General features: G+C 38.5%; 1 long non-coding RNA gene across 2 annotated transcripts in view; it reads right to left on the reverse strand.

The window, feature by feature from the left end:
• Positions 1–4,375: 4,375 nt before the first annotated feature.
• Positions 4,376–15,719, reverse strand: part of LOC122838453 — a 106,087-nt gene continuing 94,743 nt past the window's right edge. For both annotated transcript variants that reach the window (XR_006371895.1, XR_006371896.1), the window contains one exon: positions 4,376–5,587. This is a non-coding gene — a long non-coding RNA (uncharacterized LOC122838453). The remainder of the gene's footprint in view (positions 5,588–15,719) is intronic.

Genomic DNA, 15,719 nt, shown 5'->3' on the forward strand with positions numbered 1-15,719 from the left:
TATGTGTGACCAAACTGGTTTGAACTATGTGAGGCCTTAAAGGCTTTCTCTAAGTGTACATACTTTGAAAAAAAGCATAGACTATGCAGCTTTTCAACCACTGTGGAAAATGGGGGTTTCCTATATCTGGCTGTTGTCATTGCTACCTGAAGAAAGGTCAGTTCTCTTTACACAAATTTAACACATTTTTTAAACATTTTTCTCAATCTTCAAGTATCTTTGCTGGACAAAAATGTGTTTTTTCTGTTTGTTTTTTTAAGTCAACACTGCTTGTTTTTTTCTTTCTCCTCCCCCTGAAGGCTGATAATTGGCTCTCATTCACATTGGAAGCTCATTAATACCTCGTCAGCACCCAGAGGATGAGCATTTCATTGATTAGATTCCTACCAGGAGTAACGTCAGACACCCTCAGATACTCAGTTTGTTTCCATATTCCTGACTGCTTGTTAATGAGATGGTGGAAAGCAGCAGGATTTTGCTGACTCTATCTATGCTCACAAGTTGTGAGCCAGTCTTATAATTGCTAATTTACTCTTCCTCACACCCAGCAAGCTTCCAAGGCGCTGCAGAGAAGCACCACTAGGAATAAGCTGGCCCTTAATATCTCATTAAAACAACAAAGGGAAGGCTATAGGTGGACACATTTAGCATTTAGTTCATGACACCTATTGCATTCTACATGTTAAATTAATTTATGTCCTAAATATATAATGCAACGTTTCTGCAACGTCTCCCCTTTCAGAAACTGTTAAAATTTTTCAGATAGCGCAAAGTGTGGTGGAATTACGGCACTGCAAATTTGTTTAGGACTTAAAGGTCTAAAGAAAGCCACTCTCAAAATCGTGTAGAATAAACCTTGTAGCTGATGTGCTGATGAGTTGGGATTTTCAGGTCCATTGAAATGTGACAGTAAAACTCAAGATTTGAACAACATAATATTGATTGAGAACAAAAACTTGGCGTTCATATATGGTAGTGAAAATAAGACTTGAATCATTGTTGATCTTCTATTACCTTAATTTTATAACAATGAAATCCTCTTTTAGCTGTTATTGTACCACCTTATAAATCATTTCTGAGGTTTGTGTTTGACTGATTTAAATCACAACTGAGAAAAACCGAAAAGCTGCATAGTCATGGTTAAAGTCCATATAAGCTTGATCTAAAACGTATATATACCACTGCTAAAGGTCTACTTTTTTGTAAGGTAAAAATCAGACAATTATAAGCAAGTTATCAAAAATCCCACCAAGCCACAATTGTAAAATGAGTGTCAAAAAAATATTATAGCTGCTAAAGATGCAGATATAGTCAGAAGAATTTCCTTTTTCAGCAGATGAGAAAATCTGAAACATCCATCCAAGTCAAAAGAATTACTTATCCTGAAGAGAGTGGAAGTTTTGGAATGTCACAGCCAGCGCCCATAACCAAATGCGACAGAAGATCTTTGAGGTCACGTGAGGAGGGTTGTTGACAAGATTTGTCCTCACGATCTGATAATTTAGGAAAAGTGAACAAAGAAATGGATTTAGTTAAGATGAATCATGTCAGTAGTCTCCAACCAAAGTAGACCAAATGCTTCTAGAGAGTTTAAAGGTTCAACAAGTAGTGTTTAATGGTGTGCATAATAAATGTAACCAAGTTATCATAGCTTTTTGTTTTATTATTAGTCATTATTACATTTGACATTTTTGAGCTGAATTGTATAGGATAAATGTCATAAGAAATTTGGATTATAAAACATTAAATGCAGGTTAATTTGCCTCTTCCCTACCAGGACACTATTATGAATTTTGCAGTTGGATCCCATGCATCGCTGGTCCTGTAATGGCATTAAGGTACCAGATCCATCTTTGAGAACACTGTTTAAAATAACCAAAGATCACCTGTGACTCTTTATACATATATATTTATATACATATATATATATATATATATATATATATATATATATATATATATATATATATATATATATATATATATATATATATATATATATATATATATATATGTGAGATCTGAGATCTGAAGGTCTTGCTTGCTGTTAGTAATTGGAACTTTGCTGTAAGCAGGTATATCTACACACATCACATCAAAGCTTTGTGACAGTCTGGATTTGTTTCAGTACTACAGATGTCAAAACAGGCATTTGTGATTCACAGAGCACCTACTAAGGTTTTCATGAAGTCAATCTGAAGAAAAGGGGCGTTTCTTTAAACTAGCTGAGATGAAATAGGCAAAGCTTTTCATTATCCAGATTCAAGATTGATTATATTACTCGAACCTGACACACAGCCAAGAGTGCTTCTTCTGCAGTAACTTACAATCCATCTTAATGGTTATTTTTTCATAGCTTTTTCTCATATATGTTTCTGGTTCTCACACTGTCTTACTTACACCACTACTTTCACTCTCACATTGTGGCCTGAAGCAACACCTCTGCCTTTTGGCCTTTCTTGCTCCAGTCTGTCTTTCTCACCCTGTTCTTCTTGCACTCCCTCCACTCCTTCATCTGCATTTGTACACCTATATCTTATTTATCCATTCCTCTTAGATAAGGTCTCGGGAGATGAGAGACATCTGCTGAATCTGCTTTGAAGATGTGTCACGTTGCGCAATTATGTGTGGTGCCAAGGTCTAGTTTGCATTTGGTGACATGGAGAGAGCATCACTAACAGGTGGTGGTAGAAGACATGTGTGTCAGGCTGTTTGATAAATAAAATATATTATGGTAATGTTACTGAGGAAAGGGAGAGATGTGACTATTAGTGAATTGGCTTGCACTGCCCACATTCAGAGAGATGGGAGTTTAGGAGGTGGATGGTGGAGAAACATATGCACACACTCACCAGCACAAAAAACATAAATACAGTGAAGCACCCTCTTCCCCCTTGTAAATGTGTAAATGCGGGCATATGTTTAATCTTCTACTGTCAGTGGATTTGCATATATGTCTGAATACAGACTTCAAAAACGCTTATTTGTTAAAATGAATGCAAATCAACTGCAGTGTTGAAGGACTGCCATAAGAGTCACAGATACTGGCTTGACTGGTGCTGGCAGATGGAGGCTTGCTTCCTCTGTGGGTGTATCCCATTACTCTTCTGAAACCCTGGGCCTTGTGCTGGACAGAAGTTGGACAGGCACTCTACCATCAAGCCAAATGAAGAATGTGTATTTAATGAGGAAGGCGGGAGTGCGGGGTGGAGGGTGAGAGAGAATGAATTAAAACTAACATCTTGAAATCTTTTACAAATTCAGGCATGCAGACAACGTGCAAGGCAAAAATAAAGACTCTGGACAACAAGCACCATAGTTCAGCCCCTCCCAAAAAAAGCACACACAGCCAATGTGAGAGGTGACCGGAGGTCAAAGGTCCTTGGACTGGAGGGCATCTCATCTAAAAAATGGGAGCCGAGCAATTCATCATGCATTTGGTCTCTCGGCACACATTATCAGTCTTTGGTGTCAAAGAGACTCCATTCTGCTAATGCTTGTGCCTTTGGAGCTAAAAGGATATATTAAAAGGAAACTGAAAACTAATTCCTCAGTCTTGACTTACTAGTTTTCGGTACATTTAATGGTGATGTTAAAGACATTACATCCCACAATACCCAGGCACCTCATAAAATAATAAAACTAAGACATTTTACATTCATTTGTTACATTTTCAAACATCGTTTTTCATATATAGATTTTTCCAAAAGTGTCTCCTGGTGAGGTCGACATTTTAACTTGTCAATCACATTTCTGATGTGAAGGGTACGATGAAGCTGGGATGAGGTTAATATATGACAAACAAACAAGAGAGAAGGGGGCCTTCTGTTCTGCCGTGATACCTGTCTGCTAGTGGGAATCAGGCCCATATGTGTTATGGGTAACTCCCAGTGGAAGCCGTGACTCCGGGGGTCATGCTGGGGCAGCTCCGTACTCTCTTCATTGCACACAGCTGTGCTTGCAACGCAAAAAGCCCTCACCTCTGACCTCACGACCGCCTAGTACACCTTTGCTGGAATGTTGGATGATTGGCTACTTCGCTCCCCTTTTCATTTCCTGTCGCTTCAGTTTTTGCTAACAGCCTTGTGAGTCTCCCAAGTGCCTACCCACCTGGGTCTTAAAGAGATTTTCTGGGCTATCAAGGACAGGCTTGTGGCTTAAATATGAATTATGAATGGATTTGAGCCAAAAAGTAAATCAATAATGTTTGCACAGGAATGCATTACACTTGTGCCACTCATTATTCATCTAGCAATGACGGAAAACTAATCCCTGGTATTCATGTTAGACAACAGTTAAACACTCTGACACGTTTTGATTTTGAACTTAAAGGTCAGATGTGCTTCAATATTTCATCACAAAGGATGGATTACAATTACATTTCAAGGATTTATTTGGACAATTTGAAGGAGAGTGGCAAGGTCCAACAGCTGAAGTCATATTTATTTGACAAATTTACTGCATACATTTCACCTTTGCAATTATGTAAAACAACAAATCTTTAAAAACACTATTATTATATAATTCATTCCATTTTCCAGGACGTCAGTCACAGCCTTGATGATTGAATAATTTTTTTCAGTACCTATTTGCATATCTAATCAATAGGAAATATGCATAGAGTTGTGTGTGATGTAAACACAGTAAGAAGTTTGATTAGGGCTTCAGTAAGGGGTTATTGAACAGATTTTTTTTTACTTTTAACTTCTCAGTAATTCATAAACGTTTGTGTCAAAATCTAAAATGCTTACACATCACTGAATTTGCATCTACAAATTTTGGGGTGGGGGTTATTACCACCTTAGTGCTGCTGAAAGAAGGGTTTTCAAAATTAGAGTTTCAAGTAAATGAAAAAAAAAAAACACATTTCCTTTTCTACCAAAACTTACAGCTGAATGCATGAGAGCTGGGTTTGTGTGTGCCATTATTGCCTAGAGATCTTTAAAGTTTATTTTAGTATTATAAGTGAAATTACACAGAGGATTCTTCAAAAATAAATCTTTGGGGTCATTTGGTGAGCTCGCTCCTCTCTCACTGCGGATGACTCTCAATTCAAATCTGCCTTGAATCTGGCATTTGAGTCTGTCTGGTGGGATGTTTTTAGAAAATCCAACACCCTGTACAGCTGGATCTGCACTTGATTCAGCAATTTGAAGACTGTCAGAAAACAAGAAACACATGGTTATTTGAAATATTATAAAAAGGTCATTAACATAGATTGAGGCAAGATTACTTTGAGTGGTATTTTTTTCTTAGAGGATACAAAGAACAGTCTTTTCTGTAAGAAACCCCTCTGCATTAATGGCTATGCTGCTTTAAGGGGATGGAAAAATGGGAATTTAGGCTGCCACAGATGATGGATGGATGCTGTGGCGTAGATGAGGTGAGATGTGAGACGTTTGCTCCCTTTTTCTTTCTCATCCCTTCTGGGGCCAAACGAAGACGAAAGAGAGTCACGTTTGAACTGGTTGCCTTTGTTATTCATCCTGTTTGTGGCGAGGTTCAGTTGTCACTTAGACGTCTGGGACAAATCCATTAGCTCTGCAGTATCTTGACTCCTGAAGGCGTCACCTTCGTCTGTCTCTCTCTGCAGGCGAGCAGTGGAGACGGACACAAATAAACTCAGAGACACAGAGAGAAATGTAGCAAGAGTCAATAAAAATATCTAAGAGCAAACATAACTTGGATTCAAGAGTTGAAAACAGGAGTTCCTGGTAAGCATACAGTCAAATACAGTGCTTTACTAGCGTGTGAATATTTTTTAACCACACATTTTGTTGAATTTTACTAGGACTTCATGTGCTAGAACAGCACAAATTAGCTAATAATTTTGAAATGAAGGGAAAATGATACATGGGTATGAAATATTTTAAAAGATTTGTGAGTTGCATACTTTGAATCTGATACTATACAAAATCCAGTGGCATGTTCCATCTACTGAAGCAAATCATCTTTGTGACTCTACGCCTGGCTTTAAAAAAAATGAGATGTAGGAAAACATAGAACTTGTTATCAAAACAAAATCTGTCATAATCTAAACTGCAGTACCTCTTTTGAAAAAGGGTACCACACCAGTCTGTCAATTCAGGAGGATTGCCCCTGAAGTCGATGGAATAGTCCAAAGTCTTCTTACTTTATTTTATATCATGTTTTTGTATACATTTTTCATAAACTCAGTCTTTGTACAATACATAGGATTATCTTTTCAAGCTGTGTGGCCAACTTTTTGCAGATGAATATAAGATATTAATTCGTAAGTGACATTGGGTGATAGTTTGGGAAATTTTTCTGGCTTGACAAAACAACAAGACATGAAATAGATGGATTGCATCTGCAGCAAGGCATTATTCTTTTTCTAACAGAGTACAATCCACATTAAAATCAAGACAAGTTTAACTAGTTAGTAAGATATCACTTACAGAGACCAAGGGGACAGGGAAAAAATTCTAGATGCCATATTAAGCTGTTAGGGGCCGACTATATAGCCAGTAGTTTGCTTATAAATCACAGCTGTACAAATGCCAGACCAAATACAATCATTTTTACAACAGAGGAAATAGTCCTCCCTTAGCAGTTAACCCTTCTTGCACGATGTGAAAATAAATATGAAATGCCAACAGCCGGGGAAACAACAAGGTATTCCTTGAGTTTAAATAAACCTAACCTTTTGTCCTGCTGCTACCTCTTTGTGGAAGTCTGCTACTATGATGATAATGAATAGGATAGAAGTCATTTAAGAACAAACAAGGGAGTTATTGGAGACATAAAACGGAAATTCTCACCATTGCAGTTCATATTCTCCACTTCCTAAAGAACACTAGTTTTTACTTCTTGTGTCGAAAGATTTAGGAGAAGGAATGTGTTGCAGTGCTCGGTAATAAGTATGTTGTAAATGGGAGGCAGTTCGACCCTGGATCACTTTAACTTCGCTGTGGATCAGTATATATATATATATATATATATATGAAGACACAGGTTGGATAAATACTTATTTATTTACTTGTTCATTTACATTCACTTATGCAGAATAGTGTTCAGGATTTTCAATCAAGCGGTCCTGTAAATCCCATTCAAGTGGTACTCAAAGAACAATAAAACAAATACTCAAGCACTACTTGAGCCTGGAAACTGGACTTGTAGAGTCCTGTGTTAAAGCACATTGTTTGGCTATTAGGATGTTTATGTAAGAAAAAGAGAGTCAAGGCATTCCACTAACATTAATTGCATCATGTCACGTTATTCAGTGCTGAAAATTTTGTATAGTTTTTGATGTTTTCAGTTATAACACTCTTCATTGCGGTAACACAAGATAAAATGTTTCAGATCCACATTATTTGTCTGTTCTCCCTGTTTGGTGAGAAGTCACAGTTTTCCCATATGCATATGTGTAAAGCTCTTCAAAAATATACAAACACTAATAACTTTATCTGATTGTCATCTGGTTCTGGGCTTTTGAACTGAGGGTCAAAGGTCATTCTAGGGGTAATAGACACAATAAGTCCTTTTCTAACTGGCAATTTCAAAGAGTTTTTGTAGTTCTCTTGAAATTGAATCCACTTGACCTGAAAAGGAACTTCTGGGCCGTTGATGAATCAACTGCAAAATTAGACAAAAGCAATAGATTAACAACTCAAACCACTACTAGTAGATTGCTAAAATGGCTGGTTACTCTACAAATTCTTTATATTCATTATGCATGCACAAGGTATTGACAGAGCAGTAATTCAAAGCAGGAGAACACCTTTCCTGTTGTCTGTTTAAAGAAAGCAGTCAGTATAATCAAGAAGAATGTGATCATTCAGCCACTTAAAATAACTTAAACTAGAGCATAAATTTGAAGGCATGATATCAAAAGTACTTTTTTACCCCAAATGACTTTGCAAGTAGTGTTTTTATTTTTTATTTATTTATTTTGCATTAATTCTCAGCATAATTTAATTTGCTTTGCCTTTGAAACAAACAAAGAAGAAAAGTAAGAATAAATCACAGCAATAATCAAATTACTCCAAAAATATTTGCAGGCTGATTAATAATTGTACACTTATATTGTTTCCACTGTTTCCTCATTGTACAGACTCATGTTTTACAAGGCACTGTATCTTCTGACAGGTTACCTTTGCTCATCTATCTATACTCTATATGCTCTTGGTTTGTCTGATACTGAGGTTGCACAAAGACGTAGACTTTCTATCCTGTCAAAGATAAGATTTTTCTTTACTTGGGCTTCACAACACAAAGCGTTATCTTGCCTGTCATGACCACACTGTCTACTGTTTTTCTTTTTGGAGTGCAGGTCTGATACGTCGTGTTGAGGTAATCACAATACAGTCGTTTCAGTGATTGATACTTCCCGCAAAGCCTTCTGGGATGGCATGTTTTCACAGAAGGAAAAGGGTGAACAGTTCTGTTTCTCCAAATGAAAAACAAATGGAGCTGGATGGAAAATTGCAGAGGGATGGAAAGGGATCACTAGTTTTGTGGTTCCATGTCAACCACAAGGTCACATACCAGGAATCAGGATCCCCCACAGTGGAACGTGCATTTCGTTTTGACGGCAGCACATTGTTATGCTGTCGGTGTTGCTGTAACTGTGGAAAGCCGCCAGTTAAAAATGCTTCACTTGCAAATGTGCCCCCGACATTTACAGCACCACTTAGGTCTTTATTTAATACAGTTAAAGTAATATTAAATTCAGGATGATTGAAACTGTGTATGACATACCCAGAATGCATGACATGTGATTTTAGGTCTAAAACTTAACCAGAATAGCATGCTGTCCTGTGGCATTTTTCATTGTACCCCAGAGACATCAGACCAATTACCTCATTAAGTAATGTGTCTGCCTAAGTGAACTGGTCTGGTGAGCTGGAGACAGGCAGAGCGAGTGAGAGAATAGGAGGCAGTCAGAAAGAGCGGAGTGCCCGGAACAAGTCTATGTTGGATAATGAGTAAACTACGGGTTCTTTTTTAAACAATCCAAAACATTGTTCAATAGCTACCAGATGGCTTTGTAAAAATTTGTAGGTAGGGAACTTGATGAGCTCCAAGTGTACAATGTACAGTCTTTTCTTAACATAAACTGTGATATTGATTATAGGCTGAAACCATTATTCCAGCAAAGCACTGAACAAACTAGGTGTGATATAAAAACAACAAATAGCGGCATCAAGTACTTCAAATGATTGAAGTGTTTTTTTTTTTTTTTTTAATAGCACAAGTAATTTATTACTCTTCAGAAATCAAAGTAAGTTTTGGACTGTAACAAGTATTCAGTTCACAAAATTTTCATTATATTGTTACTACTGTTCAAATAAGTTCTTTGTAATCAGATGCAAGAGCAGGCGCCTGGAATGACTGTGGATTTTTATGCTGGATGGAGCATTGCAATGCTGCCCTTCTCTCCCTCCCTCACCTGTTATTGTGCACTAATGGTCATTTGGCTGAAAGAATGCTCATACAATGTAACATAGCAATAACACAAAGTTCTAATCTTCTGTATAATAAGCATGTTTACTAGAGAACTAAAAGTTCTCAACCAAAATAAAACTTTGCTAATTTTAGTAAATATATAAAATAAGAAAGATACAATGAAAACATGAAAAGTATCATTAACAAAGGTTTAATTAAACTCCAGGGGAATTGCCCCCGATGTCCATGCGATATTGCAGGGTTTTGTCAGCCAACACAACCCTACAACCCTACAATATCCAGAGCCTTAAGGAACTCCGGGCGGATCTCATCCACCCCCGGGGTCCTGCCACCGAGGAGCTTCTAAAGCACCTCAGCGACCTCGTCCCCAGAGATTGGAGAGCCCAACCCAGAGTCCCCAGGCTCAGCTTCCTCAATGGAAGCCATGTTGGTGGGATTGAGGAGGTCTTTGAAGCATTCTGCCCACCGGCCCACAACATCCTGAGTTGAGGTCAGCAACACACCATCCCCACTATAGACAGTGTTGGTGCTGTACCGCTTCACCTTCCTGAGACTTTGGATGGTGGACCAGAATCCCACGCCCGAGTTTTTGCCTCAGCAACCACCCGAGCCACATCCCGCTTCGCCGCCGGTACCCATCAACTGCTTCCAGAGTCCCACAGGCCAAAAAGGCCCGATAGGACTCCTTCGTCAGCCTGACAGCATCCCTCACCGGAGGTGTCCACCAACAAGTTTGAGGGTTGCCGCTGTGACAGGCACCAACAACCTTAGGGCCACAGCTCTGATAGGCCGCCTTGACAATGGAGGCACGGTACATGGTCCACTCAGACTCAATGTTTCCTACCTCCCCCAGGACGTGTTCGCAGTTCTCCCGGAGATGGGAGTTAAAGCTCGGTCTCACAGGGGATTCCACCAGCGGTTCCCAGCAGACCCTCACAACACGTTTGGGCCTGCCATGTCTGACCGGCATGAGTCTCCTTAGATGTAGACCATAATAAATACCTTAATATATGATGTGATTAAACCTGCCCTGTAATATTTAAGACTAGATTGTTTGAAACACATTTATGATTTGTGAAAATGTTTACTTTCTCATTATTCCTATTTTGTGCATTGTTGCATCTTACGAGTTATACACAGCTATGTCTGTAGATAATATTTTAATGTTTTGCATAATTTCTGGTTCTAAAACAATCCAGTGGGTAGATAAAATCACCTCAAGTGCCACCCAAATGTCCCCCTGTTTTTAAAATGCATTGCCTTATAAAAGAGTTTGTTTTCATCTCTGCACTTTTAAAATCATTGAAGCAGTAACAGTATGAAGTGGTAACTTCCACTTTTTTGTTTTCTGTGTGTGTATGCAAGTATGCCTGTGGTACTGGGGTCAGAGCTTGTCTAAGGCAACAAAAACCTCAGAAGGATGAGGTCATAAGTCAAAAAAGGGCTGGGAGATCTCTTGGGTGTCCCATATATGTCAGCAGGGGTCCTGTAAACCCAACACTTTGCTGATGGATCCCCACTCCAGCAGAGAAAATGTTTAAAAGGAAGTGCTGAGTTGTTGATGGAGAGCCTGGCACATAACTGACAAATCTTCTCAACAAAAGTGTCCACACCTGAACAGTAAAGATAAACACAATGATATATATATGTATATTTTTGTCTTGAAGTTTCCTCAAATCAAGGTTGAAGGTAAAAATCCTGCATTGCTGCAGTCATTTGAATCAGACATATGGACCTCTTAAACTGCATTTAATTACCCAGAGTGCTCGCCCCGTCGTCTCGTCACAGTAACTGCTACGTGGCGCACCAATTGCTCCTGGCTGCCATGCAGGCGGTTTCAAGGAGTCTGCCCTCAGCCTTGTGTTGCAAACAAAAGTCAAATGCATCAATTAATCTGCCAGAAGAATGGAACGGAGATGGAGATTGTTTTGCTTGAGTCAAAATAAACACACTTTCCTTCCTTTTTGCATTGCACAGATTACAGTTAATGGAAACAGGTTTTTAACATTTTTGACTATGTCAACAAAATAAATATGCACATTTTCTAGATGGAGATCATGTGCATTACACACTGGCAAGATAATATAAAGCAAAGCCTGTTTATAGTCTAAGCCTTGAGCTCTTTTCTGGCATTATCAACTGCAGACAAAGTGAGGGGCAGACAGACTTTTGAGAATGAGCTGGTCACAGATGGAGAGGATTGTATCTTCAAAGGGACAGAAACAAGGTTTGGTATGAAGCAAAAACACTTTTACGAGATCGGTGTGTTTTAAATCACATCCTAAGTAGGTAGAGCAGAAGAATTTGCTGCTTTAAAAATACAAAAGAGATGAATAGAGGAGATATAAAGCCCGCTTTAGAGAAATATTTCTTGTTCTCCTCAGGTGGGAGTGGTAGTCCTGAGCATTTCATAAGCTGCCTTTCCACTGTTCTGTACCGTGTCCCAATAAAACCAGAGGCCATTTGGTTTCAGTCTGTGGAAGCTATTCTGACGTAGCCAGCTGCTGCTTTAATAGACAAGGCATTTTGTCGACCCGTTTTGTTGAACTCCTGAACCTAAACTCGTACAATCTGCAGATGACAATGAAGAAAAATTTGCTGATACAGTTTTGTGTGGCGCAAAAGAACATGTGGCAACCGCAAAAAGCCATAGGAAAATGGATCAAAGCTTCTAGAGGTCAGGATCAATGATGAGTAATTTTTAATATGTTCTATTCAGCATATGGTGTCCGTGCATGCAAATAAATAGAAAAGGAAAGTTGAGCTTAGACATTTGAAAACAGGCCTTTTTTATTTATCATTAGTTGTTTCCAAGTTCTACAAAAAGTCAGCATAACATTATTGCCACTGATAGGTTAAGAGAATTATACTTAAATAAACTTTTCATCACTGCACTTCTTAGGAGATATCGCTGAATATAATAGCATAGAGTGCTCTTAAATTATTGCTACTTTAGAAGATCTTGAAAAGCATCACTGCTTTAAAATCTCTGAAACAAAACCATAAAGTATGATCTTTCCCCTTCACATTTGCACTCCACTCTCCTGAGTTTTGAGGAAACTGTACAGAATTTTCTCAGCTTTTCTTGTGTTTCCCGACTGTCCAATAAGTAGATCCAGCAGACCCATTCTTACCGCTTCTTCTCGCTGACCTCTCTGCTTTCAGTGTAATTGCCTCATAGCTGGATGGGCCACTGTTTCTGAATCAGACAATGTCTCTCAGCAGCACGTGATAACAGCGAGAAGGCCCCTTATTCCCTGACCCCCACAAACTCCTTTTGATCAACATGTTAATGTCGGTGGCAAAGGAAGTACTTTAGCCATCTGTTAAGGAAATAAGGTCTCTGTTTCACAAAGCTCTGGTTTTTATTTCCACTGGGAGAAAAAAAAAATGTAGCTTTCATACTGCACCTTTTAGCAGCACTCAGTGCATGGATCCAGAATGTGGCTTTGTAAAGTGGAGTCTGCTAAGTACAGATGTCAAGATTCTCATCCCAGTTTTTTGTGATCAAAAACATCAAAGTCTGCATCCCATTTTAAAAGCATGTTTTTGTTTTGGATCGGTAGGGCATTTTCCAAGCTGGAGAATCCCTCCTAGTCCTCTGACCAAACACATTTTCATTGAAAAACTATAAGATGATTTCAATAATTACATTTAAGTGACACGATTGAGGTAATTAGCAATGTAGATGATAGGGGTACATTCTGCCTTATGAAGTGTATAAAACAAAAAGTATGATCTAAAGCAAAAATTGGCAAAGCAGCAAAAGATTTTTATAAAGCATGAAACAGATGTCTGCAAGAAACTAATTTGGATCCAAGTTGAAAGTCAAAACACTCATTTCCTCTCTTTTGTTTTGGAGGGCAAATAAAACTGTCATCCAGCTATCCAGGACTTAATCAACTGAGCACCGATCTTTAAGTCACATTTGTATGAGCCATGAACAGAAAAAGACAGGTTGATGGATGCACAGGCGCTGAGTCATGAAGTGCACGCGCAGGAAGGGAATTTAGCATTTCTGGCTCCTGGGTTGCCCCTAAGCCAGGGTGATGAAGGACAGGACGGTGGATGATAGATGAAGATGTACGACTGGTGATGCACCAACAGATTAGTGGTTTGTAGTACCTCATGTTCTAGTGTAATCAATACCATTCATCTAGTCTTTTATGCCCTCACTGAATGGTCAGACCTACCATCTCTGCATCACAATGACATCTAAGTAAAATCACAAACAAAAGATCAATTTCAATTTTATTCCTGTTGGTTTTTCCATTGCTATCATAGAGGACTGCTTGAAAGGTTTGCTACTTTGTGTTAAGGTTGTACAGGTACAGGTCTAATGGCTGGTATCATCTCTGCAGACCACACACGTCCTGGACACATACATTTACCTTCAGGTTGGTACTACAGACTACTATTTGCAAAAAATGCTGTCCACATAGACAGGTTCTCCCCCCTAGCAATCTCTGATGAACACAGAGAATTTTGCAGCCTGTGCAGTGTAGTGAAGTGCTCTGCTATGAAACAAAATAAGCATATTTTCTGTGCCATTACCAGCATTTCTTTTTTTCTGTTATTGATATAGCAAAATGGCTCTACATGAACATACTGTTCATTTTATCCTTTATTTTGTTTTTTTTGTTTCTCAAGTTTATATATCCATGCTTAATGTTTGTATGCTGTGAAGGCTGAAAATAAAGTCAAATTTCTTGCACACAAGCTTGGCCTCTAAGACTGAATCTGATTCTGATAGCATCAAAATGGACGTTAGGAGCAAAATATTGTCCAACACATCACATTGTATCCATAGCACATGCACTCAACCCTCTGTGCTATGTTGGATGTAATAAGCAAAAGAAAACATGTTACATCAAACATTGTCTGGGACATTGCTTCATGGTCCAGACAGTGAATACAGAATAGGCGTCAATGTGGGCATTTTGTGCGATCAATCAATCAATCAATCAATCAATCAATCAATCAATTTTTTCGTATAACACATTTCTGCAACAAGGCAGTTCAAAGTAATTGACATCATAAAAGCACAACAAATCAGCAACTGAAACATCATGCTTTGCCTATAAACTATAAACTATGATTCAGGGAATTAGCTTGTCTGATGCACTGAACTGCATGGGATAGTCTTTGCTCTCCACATTCATCCTGGAGTTTTGGCCTCAATTGACCCTCAGAACAGTTCACCACTGTTCCTATGTTGGACTACTTGTGAAAGATACTGACCTCTGTGGACAGGGAACATGCCTTAAGACCTACAGTGTTGGAGATCATCTGACCCATTTATCCATCCACCACAATGTGTGCTTCTAAACCATCACCTCTGATGACAAACTGTTTTCCTGCTGAATTATATGAACCTTCCCTACTAACAGACCCCATAATACATAGTTATTGTTATTCACATCACCTGTCAATGCTCATATTGTTATGGAGACATCCATTTAATATCTTTGCATGTATCCATGGTATGTTAATTTAAATCAAATTAGATTGTTATTGATTGTTTGTTGGTGATAAAATGTGAGAGGCACATGTTGACAAAAAATTGGAGCCAGTCATGTTTGGCAAGCATCGGTCTCCTACATAAACTTCACCCACATAATTTAGCAGACCAGAATTACTGAATACAAACACAAAATTAATTAAAAGCTTAAGTCTTTCAGCTTTTTCATAAATTGCTATCAGAATGGATGGAAGGATCTGGGTATAAAAAAGAAAAGTTAAGTTTTCTGTTACATGAGAAAAATCTTCCAGAACTGATGTCCTCATCATAAAATTTACTTTGTGACCAGTTAGTCCAAAGTGGCTCCATCCATCATGTTTTTCCAAGAGCTGTTGGATGAGCTGAATCTACACTCACAGAAATATGAATGAAGTACACAAAGACATGTTAGCATAACCAATTACACTGCCCAACTCTTTATGATGTGTTTGACTTTGTTATCAATTGTTTTAGTTGCAAAAGACAAAATACTTACATCTGGCAGCAATGACAGGTAAAAGAGGAATAAAGCAGTCTTCCACCATCAGCACTAATGGGAATAAATGGCTTACCTGAGCCAACTAACAACAAACCACATCCTGGTAAGAGCACCCAAAGGCTACCTGTCAGTCATAGACCTTAAACGCACGTTAGTGAATGAAAGAATGTCTCATAGCAAAAAGAAAATGTTTATGTTATAAAAGTTTCATTGCTATGCTGGCAGAAAAAAGGAGAAGAACAGAGAAACACCTTTTAGGTAGACAATTCATGCCTAGATGATGGGTGGAAA

The sequence above is a fragment of the Gambusia affinis genome, linkage group LG10 (assembly GCF_019740435.1).
Source record: "Gambusia affinis linkage group LG10, SWU_Gaff_1.0, whole genome shotgun sequence".
Classification (NCBI taxonomy): domain Eukaryota; kingdom Metazoa; phylum Chordata; class Actinopteri; order Cyprinodontiformes; family Poeciliidae; genus Gambusia; species Gambusia affinis.